Source organism: Felis catus, chromosome E3, assembly GCF_018350175.1.
Source record: "Felis catus isolate Fca126 chromosome E3, F.catus_Fca126_mat1.0, whole genome shotgun sequence".
In the NCBI taxonomy this organism is placed as follows: Eukaryota; Metazoa; Chordata; class Mammalia; order Carnivora; family Felidae; genus Felis; species Felis catus.
Window position 1 is genome coordinate 29,536,620 of NC_058383.1, and position 24,874 is coordinate 29,561,493.

Consider the following 24,874-nt stretch of genomic DNA (forward strand, 5'->3'; position numbering starts at 1 on the left):
TGCTAGTCTTGTATTCTAATGCTTCACACACAGAGCTATGATCCACTTCAAGTTAATTTTTGTGCATGATGTGAGACTAGTTTGGGGGTCATATTTTGCTTATGGATGGCCAATTGTGTTTGCACCTTTATCAAAAATCAGTGGGGCACACTTGCGTGGGTCTGCTTTTGAGTTTTCTATCCTGTTCACATTGATCTACGTGTCTGTCCCGCTGCAATACCACAGTTTCCATTACCTTAACTATATAATGAGCCTTCACACCAGAGTGAACCTATAATCTCCCGCTTTCTTCTTTTCCAACACTGTTTTAGCTATTCTAGTCCCCTTGCCTTTACATGTAAATTTTAGAATCATATTGTCTGTATCTCCAAAAAACACTGCGGGGATTCTGAGAAGCAATGGGTTAAACCTACAAATCAGTGCGGGGAGTACGCAATGCTGAGTCTTGCAATTCATGAACGCAGCGTGTCTCTCCATTTACTTAGGTCTTTTTAAAAATTTCCTTCATCAGGGCACCTGGGTGGCTCAGTCCGTTGAGCATCCGACTCTTGGTTTTGACTCAGGTCACGATCTTGCGCTTGTGGGGTCGAGTCTGTGGGGCTCTGCACTGAGTGTGGAGCCTGCATGGGATCCTCTCTCCCTCTCTCTCTCTCTCTCTCTCTGCTCCTTCCCCGCTTGCACGCATATGTGTGTGTGTGCACGCTCACTCTCTCCCAAAATTAATAAATAAACATTAAAAAATTTCCTTGGGAGAAGCGACTGTAAGCGATACTGTGTTTTGAAGTTTGGATCCAACTGTTCATCGCTAAGATGTAGAAAATAATCCATTTTTTTGGTGCTGACTTTGCATCCTGCAACCTTACGATACTCAATTAGTAGGTCTAGGAGCCATTTTTGGTTTTGTTTTGTTGTTTTCTTTGAGGTTCCCTAATGCTCTTCCAGGAATGTCCAGTTCGTCACTTAGCCTCAAAGACCTCCAGCTCTACGCTCCAGCAAACCCGAAACTTCTTGCAGCTGCCCAGCCAGGATCCCAGGGACACAGGGCCTGGGGGGCGGGGTACAAGGAACATGAAGACCTAGGTCCGGGCTCTGTTTTCCTGCCTTCGGTCAGACCGGAGGGCAGGCCTTGCACTAAGGTTATGTATTTATTCCTTAATACTTGATGCGTTCTTACCATGCGCGAGCTGCCTTGGGAAGCCCTGGGAAAACAAAAGTAAACAAGACGGAAGTGGCCATAAAGACCCACTTGTTCCTTTCTGTGGCTGTCCACTGCTCTCCAGCTATCTCGAAAGTTCGGTGACCAGGCGCCCTTAAAGTTCTGAACTTTCGGTGACTCTCACTTGTTGCCCATTGCTTTTGTACACACGAAGACTTGAACGATATGAATATATTCCGTGCCTTGCGAAAAAAGAAAAGGAAAAGGCTGTCTCGCATCGGGACTGACCCCACTTACTTGGGCGTCGGACTGCCCGGGTTCAGATTCCAGCCCCATTAGATAACCTCGGGGAAGGTACTTAACTAAGTCTGTGCCTCGCCTTCCCCTTCTAGAACCAGCAAGGCTGCTGGTCTTATTAGAACAGGCGAAGTACAAACACGAATATGAAGTTTTGAAACAGAGCTAGAAGGCCCACATTTACTCCTTGCACCGCCTTCCGGGAGAAGCTGTGTTTTAATTCACCGTTCCTCTTTGGATGACGGTTTACTTGTCTCGTTTCTGCCGTGACAAAAAATACAGCAAAGGGCATCCCTCTCTGCGGCTCCTGTGTGGCTGTAAGGGATCCCGGAGAAGCGAAACCGCCGAGTCATGAGAAATGCCCGTTTTTCATTTTAATCGCTGCCGCCAGGCTGCCCTCCGTGGAGGCCGTATCCACTTACATCGTCTGGGCATTTCCATGTCTTCACACCCACAGCAACACTTGATATCATCCGACTTCAGGCCGCCTCTCTCTGGGGGAGAGAAGGGACCAGGAGGAAACATGGTGCCCAACGGAGACCTTGGCCTCGTTCTCGAATTTTCGATCTGCTTTCAAAATGTATTCTTGATAACTTAGGTAACTGAAAATGAATCCGACGCAACTCCCTCCCACGGCATACCCCTTACGGAACTTCAATCTCGTTGGGCGTAATACACACTGAGCAAACACATGGACAAAAGTTAGGCTTGAGCCTGGGTGGCTCAGTCGGTTAAGCGTCGGGCTCTTGTTTTCAGCTCAGCTCACGCTCTTAGGGTTCATGGGTTTGAGCCCCGAGTCAGGCTCTGTGCTGGCAGTGTGGAGCCTGCTTGGGATTCTCCCTTTCTCTCTCTCTCTCTGTCTCTCTCTCCCAGAATAAATAAGTAAACTTAAAAAAAAAAAAGTTATGCCTGCAAATGGTAAAAAGGGCCGTGGGGGACCGTGGCAGGACGTGGCAGTGCGGTTGCTGATGATAAGGTGGTTGATGGTGGTGACAGCTTGCTGCCACCGTGTGCCGGGCACAGTACTCAGCCCCCTGCGTGTGTCAACTCGTTTACTCCTCGTAACTACCCTCTGCGGCCGAGGTCGCTGTCTCCGCTGCGTGGACGACGAAATAAGCACGGAGCTTAAAAACTTCTCCGGCCTCACACAGCGAACAGAGGCACCAGGCTTTGAGCACGAGCAGTCTGGCTCCGGAGCCCAGATTCCTCACCAGCTCTGCGACAGCGGCCCTTACCTGCTGGAGAATTACCGCAGGTGGCACAAGGGGCCGTAAGAGCCATCGTAGTGCCACGTGATGCAAGCGCCAGGATGTAAATCCTGTCGCTCTGCCTCCTTGCTCAGCGTGGTGGGCAGAACGCCCCCCTCCAAAGATGCCCACGGCACAGTCCCCAGAACCTGTTAGGACGCTATGTTATAGGGCAAAGGGGGCTTTGCGGCCGTGGTTAAGGCTAGAGACCTTAAAATAGGGAGATTGCTTTGGGTTTTCCTGGTGGGCCCCACATAATCACACGATCTGATTTTATTTCTTTAATGTTTACTGACTTTTGAGAGAGAGTGAGTCGGGGAGGGGCGGAGAGCAAGGGAGAGGGAGAGAATCCCAGGCGGGCTCTGTGCTGTCAGTGTAGAGCTCGACGTGGAGCTCGAACTCCCAAACTGTGAGATCATGACCTGAGCGGCAATCAAGAGACTGCCGTTTCACCGACGGAGCCACCCAGGCGCCCCTATAATCACATAATTCTGAAAAGTCCTCAGAAGCAGAGAACTTTCTCTGGCCGTAGGCAGAGAAATGGGCCGGAAGATGTCAGAGACTTGAAGCCTGGGAGGGTTTTGCCCCAGTGCTGCTGGCAGGGTGTGCATGGAAAGCACGAGAAGGAATGTGGGCAGCCTCTAGTTGCAAAGACCAGCCCCCCCCCCAATGGAAGCAGGGGCTCCTCAGTCCCACAACCACGGGGAACTGAATTCAGCTAACTACTGAAATGAGCTTGGAAACACATTCATCCCCAGAGCCTCCAGAAAGGAACATGGTCCCACTGACCACTCTGGTCTCAGTCTTGGGAGACTCTAAGCAAAGGACCCACCAGGGCACGGTGAACTTGGACTTCTGACCTGCAGACACATGAAAGGGTAAATAGACTTTGTTTTAAGCCTTCAAACCCGTGGCTGTGCATTACAGTCGCGATAGAAAACGAATATACCGCATGTGATTTGCAGGACCTGCCTGCATGCTCACTGCGTCCACAGTCTATATCTGTCCTAGTGACCTGTCACACGGACTTACACCCCTGCTGTCAGAGGTGCACCTTGAAATTAAGGCATTTTTTTTCCCTTCAAAGGTCTTGTTGGGGGAGCAGCTGGGGTCTCATTCTGTTGAGCATCCACCTCTTGATTTCGACTCACATCAGGATCTTCGGGTTATGAGACTCTGTGGGCTCTGTGCTGAGTGTGGAGCCTGCTCGAGATTCTCTCTCTCTCTCTCTCTCTCCCTCTCTCTTTCTCTCTCTCTCAAAAAAAAAAAAAAGCCTTGCTGATAAGCACAGACACCATCTGAGATGAAATAATGCGTTAGCAGCCTGTCACTGATTAACATGCAACCAGAGGCATTGCCTGTCCCAGAACGTAGAACAGGCATGTTCTGACACAGAGGCCGGAAATTCCAAGCAGAAAAGGACCCTTCTCTGGAAGGGAAGATCTGGGGAGGGAACAGGTGTGAAAGGACCCTGAACAGCACGCAGGGGCTAAGGGCTCCTTAGAGACAGGAAGGAGAGTGGCCCCCGACATAATTTTATCTGGAGCCACCATGGCCTTGTGGTGTCCTGACTTATGGCTTTGGAATCCGCTGTTTTCCATGCGGAGAATGCCCTTCCGTTGGCCCGTCAGAAGGGCCTTCCATGACCATCCTACCAAAGCAGCATCGCTCTCCCCTGGCCACTCTGGTCCTCTCCATGGCCCTATCACTCTCTGATAGGATCTCTGCATTTGCAGGTACTTATAATTCCCACCCGACTAAGCTATAGGCTCCAAGAATGCTGGGACTTGGCCTCCCTTCTGGTATCCCCAGTGCCCAAACGATGGCTGAGACAGGCTGGGGATTCAGCAAATACCCACCGAATGAAAGGAAGACTAAAATACAAGGTACTGTCTGCCAACAGCAATCAAAGACGCAAAGGATGAGAATCTCTAAGGGTGGGGAGGCTAACGGAAGAGAATTGATTGAAAAGGCCCGGATGTTTGCAAGGGAGGTAGGGGTCTGACTTAGATAGGAGTTGGCCCGCAGGAGGGTGGACTCATGCAAGAAAAGGCAAGGCAATGGGGGGACAGCAGGGGTGCTTGGGCAATGGGTGTCAATCCAGTTTGCCAGAAGGCAGAGTGTGTAGTCACAGGTGAACGTGCTGTGAAAGGCGTTAAGCTTAAGCATCAGGGTTTAGCACCTGCACGGGCACTCCCAAGTCCCTAGCAAGGTACTCACAGGGTCACGTGTTTCCATGTGATTTGCACGAATAGGATGGTTCGCCCACCACCAGTTAAGGCCAGTTCTCCTTCCGGTTGGTTGGCTTCTCTTCCATCTCACTTCCTTTTGCGTCGGGTGGCACTGGGATTTCTGTGGATGATTGTTGGGTCTAGCTAAAGGAAGCTGAGTTGGGAATGCATCAGGCAGCTGTGTAAATAAATATGTCCCACGTAAGCCACCAAACGTGTGGCTGTGTGTCCCAGCAGCAACGGAAAACGAACACACCCAGTGTTGGTGTCCCCACACTACAGGTGAGTGGTACACGTCTTTGCACCTGCTGTCCTCTATGCTGAGTGGGGTGTATTTAAGCAGTTCACAGTCACTTCCTCTACAGTTAAGTAATTACCAGCTATCTTCATGCAGGAATAGTTTCCAGGAATCCTCTCACTACCCACTGGGCCAATTCACCTGGAATTATGACTTAAAGACACGTCACGATATGAATCTACCCCCGAGGATGTGAGTAACGGAGTAGAAACAAGTCTGAAGTGCATGAGCCAGAAGCTGGTCTGTGGAAAATTACTCCAAACCTTTGAGCCCATATATGAAAGAAACCTGATGGCAATTTTCCAAATTTAACATTTCTAGAATTTCATATGTTGTTACCAATACAAAGTTGTAAGGCTGAAAGAAAAGTTTATAAGTTATCAAGAATAGGAAAACAGGGGTGCTGGGGTGGCTCAGTCGGTTAAGCGTCCCACTTCGGCTCAGGTCATGATCTCATGGCTCGTGGGTTCAAGCCCTGCATCAGGCTCTGTGTTGACAGCTCAGAGCCTGGAGCCTGCTTTGGGCTCTGTGTCTCCCTCTCTCTCTGCCCCTCCCCGCTCAGGCTATGTCTCTCTCTCTCTTTGAAAACATAAAATGAAAATGAAAAAAAAAAAAAAGAATAGAAAAACAAATTCAATCAGTCAACATGGTGTAGGAAAGATGGAACGATTGTTCCATGTTCTCTAGAAAGTGGTATTTTAAAGTCGCTGCTGGACGTAGAGGCAAAGAGGAAGAAGAAGAGAGGCATATTGGCACTGATGGCTGTGGACGTCAATGGCAGAGAGGCAACAGTCAAAGACAGAGGAAGGGGAGTGCTCCCCCAAACCAGAGGGCCGGACAGAACCTCGGGAAGGGGCCAGAAGAACCTTGAGGGTAGCCCTCATGCAGGCAGAGAAAAGGAACTGACGGTGTGAACCAGCCGTGCTTTGCCAGCCATCGCGCTAAGGGCTGGATGCTGGTGTTTGAGTCTCCAACAGCCTTACCACGTAAGCGCGTGTGTCTTCCCCACAGACACACACCTGAAGCTCAGAAGAGGGAGGATTGCATCCAAGTCTATTCAGCTCTGAAACCCACCACAGGATGAGCGAGACCACCAAGAAGTGGGGCTGCGACGAGGAAGCCGGTAGAGGATAGACATGAAAAGAAGGCAAGTGATGGCCAACGCTTAGACATCTTTTAGAGCCAGAGATGGGGAACCCAGATGCCTGCAGGGGCTGGGCAGTCGGCAAGCGATGGAGAGGTGTTTGCAACACAAAACTCACAAGCTAATCTTGACTTACATGAACTAATTTATACTCCTTTTTTTCGTTTTTTTAACACACAAGGCTTCCTTGGCCGTGCTTTCGTTTTCCTTGATACAAGAGCAATTTCTTGACTGTCAAGGAACAAGACTACGTATGTGCAATGATCCCGGGCTGTGGGTTCTTGGTCTCAGCGCTGGGGATGGGTGGGGACGGTGGCAAATTGGAGAATTACTCACACTACCCAGTTCCAGGCCATGATGCCAGGTGGAAATGACCCAGGATCGTCAGATCTGATTTTCCAATGGAAGCCAAAAAGACAGATTTTCATGTGAACTCTTAATTTCTAAATGTTGTCAGTGAATTTTTTTTTTAGAATAATGTGTAGCCCACAAGATGCATCTGTGAGTCAGATATGAAACCATGTTTGATCCAGAATGAATGAGGTTGGTGAAAATAATAACAGAGACAATGATGATAAACTTGTGAATATTTAATGTGCCAAGAACTGTTCTTACCCGAATGAAAGTTAAGCTTCTACCACAACCCTGTAAAGTTCGATATTATTATTCCTTTTTTATATATGGGGAAACTGAGGCTCAGAGAGCTCATGTTCATGTACCCAGGAAGCGTGGAGCCAGGATTTATACCACGCAGACTGACTTCAGAACCTGGGTTCTTCATCCCCAAAGCTGGTTTAGAGAAGACCTCTGATTTTACACCCAGGAACAGCGTTATCCCAGGGACTGAGGCAGAGCTTATGAGGCATGTGGTTTTCTGAAACTATTTACATTTTTTTTACCTGGGTGCAAGAGTGTGTTTTCATTGGAAGGGAAGACCAAAGCTTCCATAAAGCTCTCAAAGAGACTCTAGAAAGGACGGAGTGACTGATTTAGGATCATGAGTAACTTGGCTTCAGACAAGCCAGTCCCATAGACTAAGGGGCAGAAGCTGAATGGCCAGGGGTTAAAGAGATAGCAAGCTATACACGGTGGGGGTCAGCCCTTTCTAGAATACTGGCAGTGAAGAAAGAGAAAACAGGGGTAAGAGAAGTTTCTACAGATAAGAGAGATCTGGGCATTTCGTCTGCTGGAGAAGGAGGCGAGGGAGAAGGAAAGAATGAAGCATGTATGGTTCTTACAGAGCAAGGACACTTTGAAAAGGGCCATGCCTTGGCTCCCAAGCACGAGGGTCCCAAGAAGGCTGGACAAGTCGAACTAAACCACGGTTTCACAAAATGGGAGTAGCTTCTCTCCTATGCTCTGCCCCACTCCAACCCAGGAGTGAAGCCCGAGAACTTCCTTACCCATCCACCTCTTTCCTGCTCTCCCTTTCTTGGTGCCGCAAAGCCGGGGTCAGGGCGCCCCACAGGATCTGCTAGTGTGTGTCTCTTACACACCCACCCAGCTTTGACTTCCCGCCAGCAAAGGGGACAGTGCGCGTCTCTTTGCATTCTCCAAGAAAAAACAGCCCCGTCCGCCTGCTTGCCATGTTCTGTTCTGGCCTCGTTATCACTCAGATTTGTTTGAACGATCACTCCAGATTCATTTCTCCCCAGTAGGTGAGACAGGTTTTAAAAAACATGAACTATGATAAATAGATGAATTTAAAAGGACAAGAGACGATGAGTGAATGCCACCTACAGAATGTTTGTGTCCCCTCAATATTCATATGCTGAAACCTAATCCCCAGTGTGATGGTATTGGTGGGGGGGGGGGAGGGCTTTTGGAGGTGATTAGTTCATGAGAGTGGTGCTCTCATGAATGGGATTAGTGCCCTTATAAAAGACACCCTGGAGGGGCACCTGGGTGGCTCAGTCGGTTAAGCGTCCGACTTCGGCTCAGGTCGTGATCTCGCGGTTCATGGGTTTGAGCCCCGTGTCGGGCTCTGTGCCGACAGCTCAGAGCCCGGAGCCTGCTTTGGATTCTGTTCTCCCTCTCTCTCTGCCCCTCCCCCACTCATGCTCTGTCTCTCTCCATCTCTCAAAAATGAATAAACATTTAAAAAGATTGGAAAAAAAAAAAGACACCCTGGAGAACTCCTTCACCCCTTCTGCCATGTGAAGACACAGAGAGAAGACAGCTGTCTATTAATCAGGAAGTGGGTCCTCACCAGACACCCCACCTGCCAGGCACCTTGGTCTCGGACTTCCCAGTCTCCAAAACTATGGGAAATAAATGCCTGCTGTTTAAGCCCCCCAGACTGTGATAGTTTCGTTACAGCAGCTTGAATGGACTAAGACAGTGGATAACTCAGGACAGGAGTCAGCACTGGCTTCTCTGAGGATGCTGCTTTTGACATGACTCATGAAGACCAAATCAAAGTTAACTAGAGGAAAAGGCGCAAGGGTGGTGGTTGGGCAGCGAAGGGCAAATTCAGGCAGGGCGAACTGCACTGTGAATGGAGAAATAATGCTCTCGGATGGGGGAGGAGTAGTCAATGACAACCACACACCATCACAGCCGCAGACACCAGGTCCCACACAGGAGGAAGGCTCCTGGGGAGGGTGGGTAAGTGGCCTCAGGGATGAGTGAGCAGAATTAGGAAGTTTAGTGTACAACGTCTGGTGCTTTTGATCGCACCTCTTGCATACAATTCTTAGGTTTGGGAAATTTCCTGAGATTCTCCTCTCTACAAGGCGGAGATGAGAAGCTCTGTTTACTAGATTCCTTTGCAGCAAAGACATAGGTGTTGTTCCTGGCTCTGCACCCTCTAAGCCCAATGACCTGGTCCTGCTGGGGCTCCCGCGAGTTGCCTAACACCATCTAACATTTTCCCTTTCTTTTCAAAGTAACTGAAATGGATTCTGTTGTTCTCAACCGAGAACCCTGACAAAGGCAGGAAGGATGACTAAGTAATTAGAGGAAAAAGGGAGCGACAGAGCTTAGGCACAGGGGCGCAAAACAGTACGATGTGGCAAGGGAGCATAATAGGTTAGGAAGCAAATTTTCCCCAAGTCTGAGAAGGACACATCTTCAACTTGGGAGAAAACAAGCTCAGGACAGCTCTGGGCTGCTGCTATGACCCGCAGCACGTTGGGTATCTGCTGTTCCATACAGTACTAGGAGTACTGGGGACACACAGCAAGGCTGTGGGGAGGGGAACATTGGGTTCAGTTGGCAGAGTATCTTGTTCCTGAAGTCGGGGTATTACCTGCATCTCCTCAAACCCTTTAACCCCTTGCCACAGTATGGAAGTACATGCTCCCGGGAATCAGAAGCCCTAGGCTGGAGACCACGAACTGTTAATTGGGTGACCTTGAGCACAAGGTCACTTCCATTCTCTGATCCTCAGTTTCCACATCTGTGAAGTTGGGTAACACGTGTTATATGACACGGCACCCACGCAAATGGTGTGTCAACTATGAAGTGCTGAGTAAACGTGATGGATGATTCTCACCGCGTTTGGGGTACCAAACAGAAGCAAAATACAAATGGAAGTTAAGATTGATGATTTCAGTGGGGGCCGCATGGGGCCCAAGGCCGTGGGTTGTAAGTCATCAAAATCAAGAAAGAAACGGCTCTTGAGGAAGATGTTAAGATTATCTGTAGTCAGCCAGGACTCTTGTGGTTGCGAGGGACACTAGCCTCATGCCAAAGTGGCTTCAGAAAACAAACACAACTTTCATGTCAAAGTGCTTGATTCAGGCCCAGTTGGGTACAAGCACTCAAGCAACAAAATCACACCTCCAACTCCATCTTCTGTTACATTTTTGTTGATCATCCTCAGACAAATTCTTTCTTTCTTTTTTAAGATTTATTTATTTATTTTGAGAGACAGAGAGCGCGCGTGTGAGCGAGCCCGAGCAGGGGACACCCTCAATGCAGACCCCAGTGGGGGCTCAACCCACAAACCAGGAGATCGGGACTGAGCCAAAATCAAGGGTCAGACGCTTAACCCACTGAGCCACCCAGGCGCCCCAAATTCTCTGTTTCTGCTACCAAGAAGCTGGCTGCCAAGAAGCGGGCAGCTGCTACAGCCCTGATAGTCTCTGGTCTATTTGAAAGGAACACAACCGCAATCTTGAAATTTCTATAAAACCTTTTTGGTATCTCATTGGCCCCATCTAAATGATGTACTCTTACCTGAGCCGATAACTTGGCAGGAATGCGATGATCTCATTGGCCAATGCTCAATCACATGATCACATTCGGAGCCAGTCAAAACACTTCACTTCAAAACCTCAGGGTGGGGTGGTTTAGCGCAGGTAGAAGTCGGCTCCAACAACCACAAATACCTACAGCGGGTAGTTACTGATTGTGAGTATTTACTATGCTTTGAAGAATCTACATGGAACCCATCTAAAAACGAATCATGCTTAAAAATGCCGCAAACACTCCATGCTTAAAAATGCTGGGAGGAACCTTATTCCAGGGACTTCTATGAATTAGTCATGAGGGTGATTTGAATGCTGCCCTCTGAACAGCGCTTTGACATCTTATGACTCTTCTAACTTTCTACAGAGCTCCCACATTTGTTCCTTTATTTGATCTACATTTAACCATACTCCTAGGAGTCAGAGAAGTTAAGTCACTTGCTTAAAGTCACACAGCCAACCCTGATTTCCTGCCTCCCGGCTTGTAAGTTGTCCGCTCTTGATCCTGGGGTACTAGCAAAAGATAGTATGGGCAAGTTAGGGGAGAGAGTGGCGATGCAGGCGTTTAGGCACGAAGGGTAAACCAGACAGACTCAGTCTCTGTGTGCATAAGCACAAAGCGTCGTGTGGACACAGACAAGAAACCAGACCCTGATTGTTCCCTGTGCTAATGACACAGGTGAGCCCAGAGCCCCCTGGGAGCTCCCGCGGATTCTGCTGGCGACACTGCTTTTCAAGTGAAGACAAGGAGTGAGGGAGTGTGCATCTTTAAGGATCACATAACCTCTATTTTAATTATTAACTTGCTGCATTATTAACTGACCAGCTGTGGGTGGCAGAGAACCAAGGGTCAGAACTCTACGGCAACAATTCGTTCCTGGTGGAGCCCCCAGGCCAGCAGTTCTGAAACCTTCTTAGGGCACATTAAGCACCTGATGAATGATGGCAAACTTCCCTCCAGCAAAAGGCACGACTGGTCTGCAATTTCAGGACTCAGCTCTACCTACTTCCTCCCCATGTCCTGAGGGGCTACCCACACCAGGCCTAATGTCCCCAGGTCCCCTAGCCTTCCTTGGTCTCTTTCCAAATAATAACCCCACCCCCACCCTCACCCCTCCCACTGCCTGCCATGGGCAGCCTTGGGGAAAAGAGGAAGGTGAAGAGATTAGGAGGTGGGACTTAACAGCACAAACCTCAACCATTTGGAGAAGAGAGAAAAATAAAGTTCTCTTCCAGAAGGCACTGGCCAAACTTCCTCTATACATGGATATCCCTACAGCACGCACACATCTGTTCAGTCCAAAACTTCAAACATATGGATGGCACCTTCAAGGCTTTTGGTTTGTTCCTCCCACACTGTGACAATTTTTCCTCAAGAACAATACACCTGAAGTTAAAATTTTCTTTTAAAAGAGGACTTTCTTTTAAAGTAGAGAGCCACGATGATTATTTGAAAAAAAAAATTAAACACTCAGAAAACAAAACAATGTTATTGAATCCTAGCTAGCCTTGGTAACTGTGCTCTGAGCCCAGAGATGTTCTTTCCGATTAGATATATAGATGGGCAGGTTTTTAAAAGGGGGGCAGAGAGGGTGGGGAGAGGAATAGCATGTTGGACACACATTCACACCAAACTGCAACTTTTGATGTTATCAGATGGGTTGAAATGATTGCAAAGCCAACAATTTCCTCACCAAATGGTTCAGACTTAACTTCATGCCTCACCCTGTCGGGGAACACTGTGATTTATTTAACAGATATCTATTGAGTTACCTACTAAATGCTCTTGGGCATCGATGAATAATGGGGATGAAAGGAAAATACACATGGTTCCTGCCCTCCCAGACAGACAATTCCCTTGGTGGAGACAAACAACGAAATGGAAAAGAAAACAATTTCAAATTGGGTTGGGTACTACCTACAAAAACCCAACAGACCCAACAAGGGGTTACAAGAGAAGGTTGAAGAGGCATGAGATGTACGGGGGGGGGGGGGGGGGGGGCTTCACAGACTGGAGCCAAGATCAGAAGGCAGTTTGGTCTTTGAGTGAGTGAGACCGGAGTTTCCAGTAGAAAACTCACGCTCAGGATCAGACTCTCAGGGAGTGGGAAAGTGGTTAGCAGCTGTAACTCGATATCCCAGGCATAATCTGAAGGACACTAGAGAGACCTGCTCTTTGCCCCTGATTCAATCAGAAAGCAAAGCAGATGTTGTCTTAATAGTTTTCCAGTCCAGTGGCCAAGAGAAAACAAAATATGTCATACATATGGTTGTATTTAAAGGCAAGATTACAACACATGTCCAACAAACGTTGGTTGTTGCTGGAGCAAGAGATTCCATTTGTAATCACAGCTGAGTTAATCTAATTAACTGCAAATGAAGACAGTTTTCAAGTTCAGCCAAAATGGTCACAAGTACATGCTTTTTACAATGTTTTCCCCTCTTCTCTCCTTGAAGGGCCCCAACCTGCCATCCTGTTTTTAAATGCTGAAGTCCTAGTGACGTGACATGAGAGTTTCTATTTGTTGTTTGGCTGGATCTCTGCAGAGGCAAAGGCTCGATGCCCTAAAGAAATTAGATCTTTTAAAATATAAATCAGTACGATGGCTTTTGATCGCAATTGATCAATATCCAGGCCCCAAAATGGAGATTGCACAATCTACCATCAGACTCGCTACACCCATAGAGGTCGATGCTCCACGCCAAGCCCCCTCAGCCTTGCCTAAGAACCCAGGCTCCCACCCTACCAGCCAAGCCCTCTGCGTTTCCCTTAGATGGTCCTGGATAGGAGCGTAAGAAAAATCCCAGGCTTAACACTGGCCTCTTAAGTGCTGGCGCCTCTTAGGGCAGTCAGTGATGTGGGGTGGCCAGGATGAAAGGCTGACTTTAGCTCTGCTTTGGGGGCCTCTTGAATCATCTATGTTGGGAAGCTGGATGTCCTGGGGGAGGATAATGGATTAAGATCATTCCATCTGAAAGAGTTCACTCAGATACAAGCAAAAAGATAGATGATGACACCATTAGGTTTACAAACCACAGAGCATTTGCTCCCCCATTCCATACAGGATGAAAGCTCTAGGGCCATTTCATGTTAGGCTCCCTGAAGCAGAAGGGTTAGGATCTGGGGCTTTTGACTCAGGCAGTCCCGGGTTCAAATTCCAGCTCTATCATTCACTATATGTCGAAATGCAGATAAGCCATGCAACCTCTGAGCTTCACTTTCCTCATCTGTGAAAAGGGCATGACACCACTTGCCTGGAGTTGCTTGGAAAATGGGAAATGATGCATATGGAACTGGCAAGATAATGCCATGCACAATGTCAACGGCACGTAGTTTACATCTGCATTCAGTAACGGTACCTTCCCTCTGCCACTCTGTGCATTCGCCAGATCTCCCCTCCTGCCTCTCTTCTCTGGTTTTCTCATATGGCTGCCCCAACTGTAAGCAATCCCTATGATGTCATCCAACCCTGGTCGTTCAACTTCTTCCTTAGGTCACACATTTCTCAGGGGCAACTCTGGGTGACAGCCATCAATACAAGCTGCGGCCAAGGAAGGCGCTCCATCCTTATGAATGGCGATTCCCAAGTGTGCTCTGTGTCAACAGTAACTAAGGCCTGTGAGCATTCCTTGGGAGATGGAACAAAATGGAATTCTGTGGTCATATCAGTTTGGGAAATGCTCAGAGATTCATAGGACACATTCATATATTAAAGGCTCTGAGGAATCTTACCATGAATAACCCCACTTAGCTTTGTTTGCTTTACCCTTCCCACTTTATCTGATTTACTGGTGTCCTGCTATCCGTGGTTCCTTCTTTAAGTGCTTTCCTTTACACCCTTTTTAGTATGAACTAAATAATCCCCCTTCGCAAATAGAGAAATAGGGTTCAGAAAGGTTAAATGGTTAGCACATCCTGATCCAGTGGGCAGTACCAGAAACACCTGCTCCCTCTTTGAGTCCAGGGCTCTTTTCTCTACATCTGGAAGAAATAGCTTAATAAATCCCTTTCTGCCAAACAATCCCAGAATCTATAAATCACTGGATAGGCTCACCGGATTGCATTGCCTGACAATTTCATCTTCGTAGCAAGGAGAAAACCATAGAGGGAGAGTGATTTGTCCAGAATTAGGGGTGGCAGAGTTGAAAGTGGCACCCAACCTACTAATCTCCAGGCTCAGCTGCCTTTACCTTACGCCTGGGATTCATGGGTCTGGCTTAAACTCCTCAGCCATCTTCTTCAATTACATCTTCCCTCTCTCCAAGGCTAGATCAGTGCTGCCCGACAGACCCTTCTGAAAGAGGGTGGAAACGTCTATAGCTGTGGCATCCCTTCCGATAAACACTAACCACATGTAGCTGTTGATCACTACAGATGAATCTAGTGCAAATGAGAAACTAAACTTTTCACACCATTTCATTTTGAAAAGAAAAAATTTTTTTAATGTTTATTTATCTTTGAGAGAGAGACAAAGTGCGAGCGGGGTAGGGGCAGAGAGAGAAGGAGACACAGAATCTGAAGCAGGCTCCAGGCTCTGAGTTGTCAGCACAGAGAGTGATGCGGAGCTCAAACTCATGGATGGTGAGATCACGACCAGAGCCGAAGTCAGACACTCAACCAACTAAGCCACCCAAGTGCCCCTCATGCCATTTCATTTTAATGAATATACATTAAAATAGCTGCACGTGACCAGCCACCATATCAGACAGGGTAACTCTGAAGACCAGAAAGCATATTGATTCTATAGACCCACGGATGCAATTATCACAGAAGCAGAAGATCCTTGTAATAACAATGGAGTCTAAGCTGCCTAGACCTTGTTAGGGGCTGCATTCAGTTTCATTTAATGATAGAGCACAACCTATCCCAAAAGATGCATTTGCTCAACCAATTTCCTCCTTTCCTTGGCAACATCTTACCCATCATTCTAATCTAGGCTCAAATTCACCCTCTTTCAGGAAGCTTTTGCTGATCTACCTCCCTCCCACCAAGCACAGCGAAGAGATTCTTCCATGGAACTCCCACTGTCCTATAATTGTCCCCAGCGGGATGAAAAGGAAGACAGTTTTTGTGTTGGTTTTGAAACTGGATGAGAGGGGAGAGAGTTTGCCTGGGGGGAGGGAGTTGTGGCAGGCGCATTTGGGGAGTGGTGTGGGAGAGATAAGGAAGATGTACCTAAAAGAGATGGGTAATGCGTGACTTAAGCTTTTCCAGCTACCCTAAGAAATCTTCAGTAAAAGTAGGTATTACAATCTATAGTGACACGTGGATCAATCTCACAAGGTTGAGAGGGAAAAGGAAATCACATGCTTCACAAACAAAACACCCAATATATTAGGAATAAGAGGGGATTTTCTCAACCAGATAAAGGTCATCTATGAAAAACCCAGAGCTGACATCATACATGATGGTGAAAGACTGAAGATCAGTCTTCAGTCCCCCTAAGATCAGTAACAAGACAAGGATGCCTACTCTTGCCACATCTATTCAATATTACTGGAGATTCTATCCCAGACAATTAGGCAAGGAAAAAAAAAAAGGCATCCAGATCGGAATGGGAGAAGTAAAACTATCCTCATTTCCAGATAATGTAATCTTGTACACAGAATATGCTAACGAGTCCACCCAACTACATTAGAACTTCTAAATAAATTCAGAAGTGTTGCAGAATATGAGATCAATATACAAAAAGTAGCTGTATTTCTTCTACATATTGACAATGAGCAAATCAAGAATGAAGTTAAGAAAACAATTTTATTACCACAACATCAAAAAGAATAAATACTGAGGAGTAAGTCTAACCAAAGAAACACAAGACTTTTGAACTGGAAACTACAAAATTACAGAAGACCCAAATAAATGGAAAGACATCCATGTTCATAGATTGCAAGATTTAATACTGTTAAGATGGCAACACTCCTTGAATTGATCTACAGATTCAATGAAATCCATATCAAAATACCAGAAACTTTTTTGCGGAAATTGACAAGCTGATCCTAAACTTCATATGGAAATTCAAGGACCTGAAATAGTAAAATAATCTTGAAAAAAAAAAGAACAAAGTTGGAGGACTCACACTTCCTGATATCAAAAGTTACTACAAAGCAGCAGTAACAGGAAAGTGTGGAACTGGTACAAGAATAGACACATAGACCAACCAATAGAATAGAATTGAGAATGTAGAAATAAACCCTCACAATTTATGGTCAATTGATTTTTGACGAGGGACCCAAGACAATTCGTTCTACAAGTGGTAGTGGGACAAGTGGATAGCCACATTTGAGAGAATGAATGTGGACCCTTTACTCACATCATAAGTAAATTAATTCAAAATGGATCAAAGACTAAATTTAAAAGCTAAGCTTATAAAATTCTCAGAAGAAAACAGAGGGGTTGAGGCACCTGGGCAGCTCAGTTGGTTATGTGTCCAACTCTTGATTTTGGCTCAGGTCATGATCTTTTTTTTTTTTTTTTAATTTTTTTTTTCAACGTTTATTTATTTTTGGGACAGAGAGAGACAGAGCATGAACAGGGGAGGGGCAGAGAGAGAGGGAGACACAGAATCGGAAACAGGCTCTAGGCTCTGAGCCATCAGCCCAGAGCCCGACGCGGGGCTCGAACTCACGGACCACGAGATCGTGACCTGGCTGAAGTCGGATGCTTAACCGACTGCGCCACCCAGGCGCCCCGGCTCAGGTCATGATCTAATGGTTCATGAGATCGAGCCCTGAATTGGGCTTTGCGCTGACAGTGAGGAGCCTGTTTGGGATTCTCTCTCTCTCTCCCCCTCTTCCTCTGCCCCTCCCCAGCTCATGCAAGTGTGTGTACTTTCTCTCCCTCAAAAGAAATAAAGACACATTTAAAAAGGAAAAGAAAACATAGGGGTAAAAGTTCACGACCTTGGATTAGGCAATAGGGTCTCAGATATAACAACCAAAGCACAAGCAACAACATCAATGAAAAAAAAATGGATAAGTTGGACCTTATCAAAATGAAAAACTAGTGAAGATAATCCACAGAATGGGAAAAAATCATATATCTGCTAAAGGACTTGTATCTAGAATATACAAAGAACTATTACAACTCAATTATTTTTGTTTAATATTTTTTAATGTTTATTTATTTATTTTTTTGAGAGAGAGAGAGAGAGAGAGAGAGAGAGAGAGAGAGAGAGACCAAGCAGGGGAGGGACAGAGAGAGAAGGAGACACAGAATCTGAAGCAAGCTCTAGGCTCTGAGCTGTCAGCACAGAGCCTGACGTGGGGCTCGAATTCACAGACTGTGGGATCATGACCCGAGCTGAAGTCGGATGCTTAATCAACTGAGCCACCCAGGTACCCCACAAATCAATTATGAAAAGACAAATAACCCAATTAAAAAACAGACAAAGGATCTGGATAGACATTTCTCCAAAGAAGATAAACAAATGGCCAATAAACACATGAAGAGATGTTGACCATCATTACCTACCAAGGAAATGCGAACCAAAACCACAATGAGATACCACCTCATACCCCTGAGGGCGGTCAGAATAAAAAAGATAAGATAATAACAGGTATTGGTGAGGGTTCAGAGAAATAGGAACCCTCACATGTTGTGGTGGAAATGCAAAGTATTGCAGCTGCGTTTGAAGACAGTTTGGCAGTTTCTCAAAAAGCTAGGCCTAGAGCTCCCCCATGACTCAGCAATTCCACTCCTAGGTATATAGAAGAGAAAAAGAACATGTCCACACAAAAACTTCTACATGAATTTTCAGAGCAGCATTATTCATAATAGCTAAAAAGTGGAAACCACCCAAAAGTCTTATGAGCTGAAATCCGAGTAAGTAAAATGTGGTACAGTAGATACCCCTCATCTGCAGGGATAGGTTCCAAGACCCCCAGCAGATGCCTGAAACTGAGGATAGTCCCGAAGTCTCTAGATGTTATATAGTTTTTCCTATACATACATACCTATGATAAAGTATACATTTATACTAAATTTATAAATTAGGCCGAGTAAGAGTTTAACAATGATAACTAATAATAAACTAGGATAATTATAACAATATACTGTACTAAAAGGTAGGTGAATGTAGTCTCTTTCTCTCTAAATGTCTCTTTTTTGTGTCTCTCTTTTTTTTAAACGTTTACTTATTTTGAGAGAGACAGAGCATGAGCAGGGGAGAGGGCAGAAAGAGAGGGAGAGAGAGAATCCTAAGCAGGCTCCATGCTTAACGTGGATCCCTACATGGGGCTCAATCCCAAGACTGAGGTCACAACTTGAGCCGACATCAAGTTGGACACTCGACTGACTGAGCCACCCACACGCCCCTGTATCCCTCTCTCTTTTTTTTAATTGAAATATAGTTGACACACAACGTCAACTATATGCCTATTAGTTTCAGGCATACAACACACTGATTTGACAACTCTGTACTTCATGCTGTGTTCACCCCAAGTGTGGGTACCATTCGTCACCATTCAACACCATTATAGTGTCATTGATTATTTTCCTTATGCAGTACCTTTAATCTCTGTGCCTTGTGCATTCCACCCCGTACCTTCACCCATTTCTCACTCTCCTTCACTTATTTTGCCCATCTAACCCCCCTCCCCTCCCTTCTAGCAACCACCAGTTTGTTCTCTGTATTTATGCATGTATGTTTTTGCTTTTTGTTTGTTGTTTTTATTTTGTTTTTCAGATTCCACATATAAGGGAAATGATATGGTACATGTGTTTCTCTGTCTGACTTATCTCACTTTGCATAATGCCCTCTAGGTCCATCCACGGTGTCCCCCGTGGCAAGACTTCATTCTTTTTTATGGCTGAGAAGTATGCCATCATATCTATATACACACCACAACTTCTGTATCTCAAAGTATCTGATTGATTGTCCTGCACTCACCCTTCTTCTTATGATGACGGGAGATGAGAAAATGCCTGCGTAATGAGATGAAGTGAGTCGGGTGAGTGACGGAGGCCCTGTGACATAGCGCGATGCTACCAATGACCTCCTGATGAGACTTCGGAAGGAGGGTCATCTGCTTCAGGACTTCGGTCGACCATGGTCACCGAAACTGCGGAAGGCAAAACCACAGATGAGACGGGGCTACTGCATAACCGTACAATGAAATATTATTTGTCAATACGGAGGCAATAATACCACCTACTCCTCATAATTAGTGAAGACTAGATTCACAACCCTCACCTGGTTCCTGGTTTCCCACCTGCTACTGGCAAGGCTTTTTGTCTGAGCTCGCTCCCATCCCCCAAACCAGTCTTGCTAGGAGACCCCTGTCCTGTTGAATCCTTCACTCCTTTGCAGGACTCCTTTGATCGGCCAGCAATCAAAACTCATGGAGTAGAATTGATTTTAAGAGCCCACACTTTCTGTGCCCCTGGGTGGTTCAGTCGGTTAAGCATCTGTCTCTTTTTTTTTTTAACGTTTATTTTTGAGAGAGAGACAGAGTGCGAGGGGGTAGGGGGCAGAGAGAGAGGGAGACCCAGAATTCGAAGCAGGCTCCAGGCTCTGAGCTGTCAGCACAGAGCCCGACATGGAGCTCGAACTCACAAACCTCGAGGTCATGACCTGAGCCAAAGTCGGCCACTTAACAGACTGAGCCACCTGCGCCCCCCCCCCCCCCCCCCCCCCCCGCCGCCGACTCTGATCTTGGCTCAGGTCATGACCTCAGGGTTCATGAGAGGTTCGAGAGGTTCGAGGGATGGAGCCCTGCATTAGGCTCTGTGCTGATACCACGGAGACTGCTTGGGATTCTGTCTCTCCCCATCCCTCTCCCTCTGCCCTTCCCCCACGTCTCAAAATAAATAAAATAAACTTAAAAAAAAAAGATCCCATACTTTGTTCCTCTCTTCCTCATGATTTTAAAAAGTTCTGTGAAGAGAGCTCCCTTCACTGCTCTTGAAACCAAGGAAATGTGTAAGTGAGTTGGCTCCGTCATTCTCCACGGGTCATTTTTGTATTCCCAGCTAATGTTCACCAATTCCTGGAGGCTGGCAGGGCAGGGCAGGGCAGCCCCAAGGGCAGAGGGAAGAGACTGAAGGTGCGTATATCTGTCTGTAGCTTTCCCCCATACAGCTGGGCGGGTTCGCTCAGCCGTTCTTGGAGACTGGAAGTTTGGACACCTCGGCCCTGGGCCCTTGGCAGGTGAAATCCAAGGGCACCCCAGCACCCCTGCCAATGGCAGCCCGGCACCTGGGGGAAAACCAGGAGACAGAGAGGGTCTGAGTCTGTGCTGGTAGCTGCCCAGGGTGGAAGGGGACTCCGGCTTCATGTAGGGGCTGCTGGGGAATTGCTCCCATGGAGGAAATTCCAGTCACCGAACAGAACCTGGAAAGTGCGTTCTCCGAGCTTTGGGCTCTCACCTTCAGCCTCCGAGTGTCAGTCCCCCCTGCACGGCTGGCTAGTCCTCTGTTTCCTCTGGGACATGGCTGGTTTCTTTTAGGGGAGCTGCAGTCCAGAGTCTGTGGCCAATGGAAAGGAAGCAGGGAGGTTGTGCCCCGGCCGGGGAGGGGAGAGCCTGGTTGCGGTACCTCCAAAGGGTCCAAGCAGGTCAGAGCACAGCCTCTGTTTACTCCATTTCCGATGACCTGCAGTTACCCCAGTGTGATCCCCTGGGGTCACAACCCAGCCTGGAGTGTGATGTGTCATTCCAGCTTCTCCCATGGTCCTTTGGGATTGCCTGTGGCCACATCTGTCCAGGGACTGACCCTTAGTAACCCGTGGTCTTTGCGGCCCAGGGTGGGCGTGGACACAATGGCCTGGGTGGCTTTGGGAACTAAGGGAAAAGTGATACTCCATTCCCCCCACTCCCCAGCATGTGTCTGGGGTCCAGCTGGCCCACTCTCCCACCCACTCAAATAAGGGTCCTCCGGAAGTTAGGGCCGGGGCCGCCATCGAGCCCTTGGGTTTCTCTGAAGGCCTTTGGGGAGCTGCAACGTGCTGCCCACAGCCACTGCCTTCTTCCTGTTCAGTCTGTCACTGAAGCCATTTGTCCAAAACTCAAATGGGACTGTGTCATAGGCCTGTTTGGAAACCCTACTTGGCTCCCCTCCAGGGACTGGAGGCCCACAGATGGGGTTTTGCTTGGCCTGCCTTGAGTTTTTTAAAAATCTCGAAGTTTTGCACGAAAGCTGACTTTCCTAGCTTCTCTTGAGACGTGGAGCCCTGATCCTGTGTGGCCACAGCTGGCTGCAGCTGAGCACAACACCTCTCCAGGCATGTGTTCCTCGGGGAACGGCTTCCACTCGTTCCCCTGGCCTTAGAGCCAAGCCTCCCTTCCTCCTCGCACGACCAGCTGGCACCCGCCCGCTTTTGAGTTTCCCACTCTCGTCTCGAGGCCAAGGCTCCCGTAGCACAGCTTGGGGGCAGTAGGTGACCTGACCTCTGTCTGCCTTTCCAGCCTTGTTCCTGCTCACCCCTCCACTCCCTCCCTCCCTCCCTCACCCCTACCTCTCGGCCCATGGGCCACGCCAGTCTCTGCCCGCTCACCAAACGAGCCGGATGTCGACACGGGTCCACACCTCGTGCAGTTGCCGGGATCTGCATCTGTATCCTCGGGCAGCAGACGTCTGCAGAGCACCTGCTATGCATGTCTGGGCTACGTACTGGGGACGGAAGTATAAGACCCAGGGTATGAGTCTGGGTTCTCCACTGAAACAGACCCAATAGAATAGATGATCGATCGATTGATTGATCAGTCGATAGACAGATACTAATCATAAGGCAATGGCTCATGTGATTATAGAGGCTGAGAAGTCCGAGATCTGTGGGAGGCAACCTGGAGCCTCAGGAGAGCTGATATTTCTAGTCTGAGTCTGCAGGGCTGAGTCTCAGGAGCGCCGATGGTGCAAGTTCAAGTCTGAGATTGAAGGCAGAAGACGGATGTCCCAGCTCTAAGACAGGCAGGCAGAGGGGAAGCATCCTTTCTTATTCAGCCTTTTGTCCCATCTGCTGTACTCAGTCTACCCAGGCACAAGTTAATCACATCCAGAAACACCCTCACAGACTCCCCAGGTCCAACGCTGAACCAAATATCTGCGGGCTCTGAGGCCTTCTCCCGAAGCCTGCAGCTTAGCGAGGCACGCAGAGGGGCAGGAAAATAATTCCAAAACTGAGGGGTGAGAGCTGGAGGGATTCTCACTTCCACTTCCAGCTTCACCTCGAATAGTGCCTCCTACGAGTCTTTTCTCGTCTCCCCACACAATCAGTGACTTTCTCTTGGGGGCCCCCAGAGAACACACCTCTTGGGAGAGATTGTCTCTCTCTTCTCAGTGAAACGTTCTAAGTCTGCAAAAGGATACAGAAGTAATGGAGCAAAGTCCCATGGACCCACACCCGTCCTTAAAAGATAAAGCATCACAGGGGCGCCTGGGTGGCTCAGTCGGTTGAGCGGCAGACTTCCGCCCAGGTGGTGATCACGGTTCAGGAGTTCCAGCCCTGCAGCGGGGCTCAAACTACATTGGGATCCTCTGTTCCCCTTTCTCTGCCCCTCCCTCTCTCGTGCTCTCTCTCTCTCAAAAATGAATAAATATTAAAAATAATAATAATAATAAAGCATCACAGGCTAGGGCGGCCAAGTTGTCCCCTCCGGGGACCCCCTCAGTCCCTGGCAAGTCAGGAGGATGGGTCACACCAGTGCAGGCCTCATCACCTCCCACGCCTGCAGGCCTCCTCACCTCCCACGCCTGAGTATAGCACTTCCTTGAAATCGTCCCCCCCACGCTCCCCAGCAGACGACTGATCGATTTATTAAATCGATCAGTTTTAGGGTTACCATGTGTGTGTCTTTATACTTCGAATCCAGCCCTAAATGACATTGGATTGCCTGTGCCGGCGGCCGCAGGCTCCCCCCTCCCCCCCACCCCCACCCCGCATGCACACTGGCGGCCCAGGCTGGGTCCAGAACATTGGATGACCTCTCCTGATGGGTGACGGCGATAAGAGCCTGGTGGCAGCACCCAACACTTGCTGCAAATTTGAAGTCAAAAGCTGGAAAAGCAAAGCTGGAAAGCTGCGCAAACCCAGACAGGGGAGAGGTGGGGGGTGGGGGGAGAGGCGGGGACTAGGTGGAAGAAGCAGAGAGCGCCCCGGAGAGGCAGTTAGGAGAGCATCAGAGCGGGGACCCGGGGCTGGGTGGAGAAGGTCAAGGCATGTTGGGCAGGGAAGCGGCAAACTCCCCCCCCCCCCTTTAATGCTCCTGCGACACACTCCACAAAATCCACAGCCCTCACTCAGGCGTGGGGGCACAGGCGCGCTTTCAGGGGCCCGACTCTCGGTGCTCCCGGAGGTGCTCCCGTGGCCTCTTGCGGAGCCTAGCTGCTCCCCGAGGCCTCCTGGTGCTGGCTAAGTGTTCAGTGTTATTTGTGGGGGGAAGATGGGGAGGAGGTTGGAACACAGAGAGGGAGGAAGGAAAATAGGAAGGGGGGGAGGGAAGGCCGGCCTCAGCTCTGCGATGGGGGTGGGGGTGGGGGTGGGGGTGGGGAGGGGGAGGGGGAGGGGCCAGAGCGGCTCCGCAAGGTCTTTCCTGCCAGGACGGAAGGGCCTGATCTGCAGAGGGGCTGCGAGGCCCCCGCCACTGGCCTGCTGTGGCCCCAGGAGCCTTCTGGGCTTTGGGAACCAGGCCGGGAAGCGCACTGCGAGCGAGGGCGTGAGGGGGTGGAGGGTGGAGAGAGCAGACAGGGAGCAGAGGGAAGTGGAGGGGCAGAGGCGTGCTGCTTAGCAACGGCAGGAGAAGATTTAGGGAAGTGACAGGACCATTTCTCCCCGCGCCTCAAAGGGAGCGTTTTTTTTTCCCCCCAGAGCTGCCTGCCGCCTACACTGGCGGATCTTGTTGTGGCGGCTCAGAACGCGGATTAGAAGGGGGGGGGGGGAGGCTCCCCGCAAGTCAGGGCCATCGCTGGGGCAGGCTGCCCCGCCACGTGTGCGGACACCAGGCTCTCAGCAACTCCAAGGGGACCTCTCCTCTGGGCCCTGGAAGGAAGGGAAGGAAGGGAAGGAAGCCAGCCTCGCAGGAAACACCACCAGCGATGCAACCTCAGCCTCCTCTCTGGAAGGTGCTGGGGATTCTCCCTTCCCTTTCTTCTGTCCCAGGACCCTGCTGGCAGCCCCCCCACCCCCCCAGCTTCCTCCCCACTGAGAATTCTCAGTTGCTTTGCTTTCTTAATTTGGTTTTCTCCGGCTCAGAATCGAGATCAAAAGAAGAAATTCTTTGCAGCCTTTTAGGAATAATTCCCAGAATCGCCCCCTGGAAATGCATACATAATGACCATAATTATTTAAAAAGGAGTCTTTCTCCGTTTCTTTTC

General features: G+C 48.6%; 1 long non-coding RNA gene across 3 annotated transcripts; it reads right to left on the bottom strand.

Annotated features, from left to right (window-relative positions):
• Positions 1-911: 911 nt before the first annotated feature.
• LOC109495276 lies at positions 912-23,408 on the bottom strand. 3 transcript variants are annotated; one of them, XR_002738951.2, is made up of 4 exons: positions 22,059-23,408; positions 19,455-19,626; positions 10,556-10,707; positions 912-5,109 (listed from the first exon to the last, which is right to left on the bottom strand). It is a non-coding gene; the product is annotated as an uncharacterized LOC109495276 (long non-coding RNA). The 3 variants fall into 3 exon arrangements; XR_002738952.2 differs by having other exon boundaries at positions 22,020-23,408; XR_002738953.2 differs by lacking the exon at positions 22,059-23,408 and adding an exon at positions 20,933-21,985.
• Between the last annotated feature and the right edge of the window lie 1,466 nt (positions 23,409-24,874).